We start from the raw sequence: 5,421 nt of genomic DNA, 5'->3' as shown, positions 1-5,421 counted from the left end.
ACCCCTAGAAGGGTCCGGACACAATACCAGCTCGTGGTTGTTTTCCATTCCTGCTCTGACTCCCAGGCTGCAATGCAGTCAAAGCCCTTTGAGCTCCCCTTGCTAAATAACTTTAACCTTTGTGAACCAAGCAGCCATCTTTCTTTTGCAGAAGGAATGACAACAACCATTTTTCCTTGCAGGTTATGGGGTGGTTAGCCATGTGGGCGCCGGGTCTAGACAGCCAGGTTTGAATCCCTCCTCACCCATTGAGCCCTCTGTGCCTTGGTTTACCTTTATGTAAGATGAGGATAAGAAAAACTTGTGTCCTGTAAGGCTTTTATGGAAATGAAATGAGATGCTAAGAACAAAGTGTTTGTTTTAACTTGGACTGCCTCATCCTACACGATCAATAGAAAGAGGGATTGTGGAGTTAGAGGGTATCTTGAGAGGGCATCATCACTGCTGTCTTTCTGAGGAGTAAACTGAGGTTCAGTGAGGAAAAGCGACTCTGCTCCCACCCTCCATAGATATTGGGGAAGGTCTAGGAGGCAGAGGCTCCAATGGTAAGGGCTGCTAATATTTTTTGAGCTCCTCTGGGAGATGGGCCTGGGCTCCACAGTTGACTAGTCGTGTCTCATTTAGCGTTCGTGGCCACCCTGTGAAATAAGCATTTTGTTTACCCCGACTTTACAGACAGGGAAGAAGCGATGGTGCTGGAACTCACACCTGCCCAGGGTGAGCTTGCAGGAGGAGCTCATGGCCAAGCCCTGGTTGCCTCTCCACACAGCTGCACCCACAAACGCACTTGGGAGAAATACAACATTTTGGGTTCCAGGACTTGAAGGGGTCAGGAAAATTCAACTAGAAAATGCCTCAAGCACCAAATTCTCCATCTCAGTGAAGCTGGAACCTTTCTGGCCACCCCTCGTCTCCTGGGTACAGCATTGCAATGGGTCCATCTAGTGGAGAAAGGCAAGAATGTCCACCAGTCAGGCCTCTGAAAAGCAACTGAGCCAACAAGCCCTCCTGTTTCTCAGCAGGCCAAGGGACAGGCAGCCTGGCCAGTCACCGGCCTTAAGGAGGACCTGGCAAGGGACATGTCCATGAATGTGCAAAGGAAGGGGGACACTGGCAGCGGCCAACTCTCCCTCCTCATCTTTTCAGAGCCCTGTACCCCGGTTCCACAGGAAGCAACATTGCCCCCTAGGGGACATTTAACAGTGTCTGGGGACATTTCTGGTTGTCACAACTGGGGGATCTTTCTGGTGTCTAGTGGGTGGAGGCCAGGAATGCTTCTTACCACTCTACAGTGACAGGACAGCCCCCATGGCAAAGAGTGAGCCTCGAATGCCAACAGCGCCGCCCAGCACTGGAAACCCTGAGGTGCCCTCCTTCCAAATGGACCCGGGCAGGCCTGGGGATTCCATGAGGCCGTGCGTGCTCAGAGCCCTTGCATGTGCATTCCCGCCTAGACCACTCTCCCCATCCCCACTCTCTTACCTCGTCCTCTTCCTTCACCTCTCAGCCCACTTATCTCTTGTTCAGGGGAGCGCATCTGCTCACGGCTACCTCTTTGTCTGGGTTTTATCTCCCCACATGCAGGCCTAAGACAAGGATTTGGAGTCAAGCAGTTTATCTGAGAGAGGATTCCAGGAATCACCTGTAAGGGCACGAGGAAGAGGGGCCAGAAGCGTGGAGGTGGGGGCATGGAAGGGTGAGTTGATGGGCAGCCATTGCTGTGAGCAGCCGAGGTGTGGTCTCAGAGGGAGCGGGGCGGGGGCATGAGGACTCAGAGGATTCTCTGTCCCCTCCAGGAGAAGGAAGCCAAGGTGTTTATCCTCCAGCTCTCTGGCTGTTCCTGCACACTAGCCACTTACATTGCAGGTATCTGTGCGCTGATAGAGGAACTGATGTCTGCCTGGTCTGCACACATCTCTCCACTGTGAAGGGCATCCAAGCTTGTCCTCTCTCACCCTGGTCCTCAGAAGCTAATGGGTCACTTTCCCAAATAGAAGCTCCAGAGACCAGGAACAGAGGACTGGTATAGTGATGAGTCTACACAACAGGAGGCTGGCCCCACCTAGTGAAAGGATTCAGGAACTGTGACGTCACCCTGGAGGCAATGCTAGCTCCCCACGGTCCACGGCTACATTGTTAAGGCTATGGAAACCTGATGGTTTGATGGCAGACCACCAAGAAAATTGTTACATCATATCCCCAGCTAGACCAGGCTTAGTTTGCTTAGTAAGAAAGGCAATATTTCTGTTGAATTTCACATTTTCTACCAAGTGATGAATTAACATTTTTGAAATCGCAAAGGAGATCACAGCAGGAAAATGAAGCCATATCCTGTACACGCTGGCTACCACACATGAACCATCAGAGAGATGGAGGGCAATGCCTGGAGGAAGGACGGGAGGAGGGAATACAAGAACATTCAGTACTAATGGATTCCAAACCCCATGTGATAACCAGCCGGTCCTGGACCAGTTTATCTTCTCAGTGTGGACTGAGGAAGTTAGTTCTGACTTCACCAGCTGGATTGGAGGGCACCTGTGCCATCCCTTGTCCTGTTGCTGTGGGGAACTTCTTCCAGCTCTTAGACGTTCAGGACTAAATGTGAATACCCTCTATACGCAAGTGACTGAGGAAATGCTGTGAAGAATCTTACAGTTCTCCATCATCAGCGATATAAGTACACTTTGATTAATCAGGTAAACTGCCTACAATCAGGTGGGCTTGCTGAGGATGAAGAACTTTATATGGATTTGGGGTAATAGGACTAAAGCCCTTAGCATCACTTGTTTGGATTTTCTTGTTTCATGAGTAGTTGATAATTCAGCAAAGGTTTCTTAAGCACCTAATCTGACCATAGCACTGATGGCTAACTGCGGGGAACACAGCAGAAATGACAGCTAAATGGCACATAGGGTACTACTCCCCAGCTGTGCCTATGTGCTGTAGTGAAGGGAACTACATTTCCCAGGAGCCCTTGCTTCCTGGTAGAGTTAGTCAATGGGAGTCACTGGCAGGAGATTGGCTGCTGGGAGGAGGAGAGAAGCCTGGCTGCGCCTGCCCCTTCTTCCTGTTTCACATGACATCTCCAGCCCTGGCTAGGCTTCATCCATGAGTTCAGTTCCAGCACAAGGCAGTCCCTCTCTGTGCTTCTGTTGTGCCTGGCTGGGAGGGCACAGAGATGTTGGGCTCAGAGAGCCCCACATGCATTCTCCCTTTGCCCCTCTGGCCTAGGGGTGGGATCAGTTTCCTGGTGTTGCTCATATCTGGATTTTGTCACTGCTTCTTGTTTGACTCCTCAACTCTTCATTCACCTGTGCCACGAACCCCCGTATTAAATTCTCTCTGCTTGAAATACCTATTGTGGTTTCTGGGATTTTGGAGATCTTGCCTAGTCCTTCAAACATATTCCATATCCCTTTCCCTCCTGCACAAAGCATCCCACTCCCTGGTATCCTTGGTGTTCTCAGACTCCCACCTCTTTCTTACCCCAGGGCCTTTGCAATTGCTTTCCTTCTGCATTAAATGGTCCTTCCCTGGAGCTCCCTGTGGCTGCCACTTTCTCATCCCTCAAATTTTACGTTGCCCTCTCAGGTAACATGGGGAGAAAAAGCAAATGTTACTTTATCAGAGGCTCTCATTGACAATCATAGCTAATGCAGCCCACTCACCCCACCCTCACTGCAATTTACTTGACTTTCTATCATGTTGTCCTGTTTCTTCCTTTCACACCATGTATCCCAATCTGCAAAGATTTCATTTATTTGTTTGCATAATTTGAACTCATGACAAGCTCAAACTTAAGGTGGCTTTAAAATATGTTTCTTTGTCATTTTTGGAGCTAAATTTTGGGCAAGGGGACATGGGTGTTAGAGTTTGCAAATTCATCCTCTTCCAGTGGATGTGCCCTTGCTCACTGTCACTCATCCTCCCGAATGGGGTCAGGGTCTGTTTTAAATGGTAGGTGGCATTTCTCTGCTGTTAAGCACGTGATTTTCTCTGCATCAGAATCCTGAGCAGTCACTGTCTGGGTGGCAGTGGGCACCCTCTTCTGTCAGTGCTTCGAGGGTGACAGGCATCTCATTGCAAAACATAGACATGATTCTTGTCACTTTATTACATGTTGATCAAACCCCTAAGATAATGTGTTGGTGCCCCATCCTGTATCCCTTCAGCCTACCTGTGTTCATCTTCAGCCATGAGGGGCAGATCGCTGTAAATTGACAACTTCCCATTCAAGCCCTTCTCTCTACCTGAGGGCTTCCCCATCACAGGAGCCTGCTTCGCTGTGAACGTACTTACCTAGAAAGGGGAGCACAGGCAAGACCCCCAGCCCAGAGAATTGAGTCTGGATGCCCACACTGGTAACCTGCCCTTGACGCCTCCTATATCTTCTTCCTTGCCTCCTCCATTCACTTCCCTACTCCCTCATTTGGGTTTCCTGGGACCACCTTCTACATAAGCTGCCTGCACCCAAGCCCTTGTCTCTGGATCCACTTTGGGAAGATCCACACCAAGCAGAACCCAATTCCCTTTTTCTTAGCAGCTCTTCCTCTTTGTGCCACATCAAGATTCACTTCTGTGAAAAAAGCCTGTGTGGGCATGGGGGCTTAAGCCTGCCAAAGTCTGAGAAACCACGTGAACCACACCTGGGAACTGTCCCCCTGGGGAGTTGGAGACGTGGGCATTTTGTCCTCTACTCCTGTCCCTACCCACGCCCACCTCTAGCCCTCCCTGCCCCCTTGGCCATTTACCTTCCCTGCTAGCCTTTGCTCACCGTCTTCCTCACCAGGATGGAGAACTGACCCCTGGCAAGCTCGCCCCATGTCTGCATCTTTAAAGTTGCCTTCTCCAAGCATGTGCTTGGCTGCCAGCAGCGTCACCTAGGAGCTGGAAGTGTAAATGCTCAGGCCCTGCCCCAGACCTGCTAAACCAGAGACTCAGAGGTGGGTTCCACCCTTGTGTGCCCACAGCCCTCCAGGGGACTCCAGGGCTTGCTGCAGCCCTAGAAGCACTGCTCTAAAGCCATACTAATTAGCATTAGATGTGTAGTTCACAAAAGCTTGTTCCGCTTCTAACCACTGGTCGGGGGGTTTGGGACCTGATTATGTGGCAGCATATGATGACTCATTAATGATGAGAGATGTTCTCGTGTTTGCCAATATCTTCATATCAGTTTGCCAAAGTCATTCTTCATATCACACCCAGATGCTGGGAAGAACAGGGGCTTTGGGAACTGAAGCACTCACATTGACCCCAGCCCTGTCAATGCCCCATGCATCCCTGGGGTACCTCTCCCCTTCCATGCACACTGTTCCTGGGTGCCGCTATGACCCCCACAACCAGTGCTAGCTTCTCTCCATGAGCAGCTGTCCCAAGGCTGCTGGAGCCCTTGTGCTCACCCTGCTTGCATGGGGTGCTGAG

The 5,421-nt window shown here is 50.6% G+C and overlaps 1 long non-coding RNA gene across 1 annotated transcript; it reads right to left on the bottom strand.

Annotated features, from left to right (window-relative positions):
- Positions 1-407: 407 nt before the first annotated feature.
- LOC111526262 lies at positions 408-2,087 on the bottom strand. The gene is made up of 3 exons (XR_002726318.1): positions 1,860-2,087; positions 1,483-1,586; positions 408-638 (listed from the first exon to the last, which is right to left on the bottom strand). It is a non-coding gene; the product is annotated as an uncharacterized LOC111526262 (long non-coding RNA).
- Between the last annotated feature and the right edge of the window lie 3,334 nt (positions 2,088-5,421).

This window comes from Piliocolobus tephrosceles, chromosome 20 (assembly GCF_002776525.5).
Source record: "Piliocolobus tephrosceles isolate RC106 chromosome 20, ASM277652v3, whole genome shotgun sequence".
NCBI lineage: Eukaryota > Metazoa > Chordata > Mammalia > Primates > Cercopithecidae > Piliocolobus > Piliocolobus tephrosceles.
The sequence above is the reverse complement of the archived record's forward strand: the minus strand, read 5'-3'. Positions and strand labels throughout refer to the sequence as shown.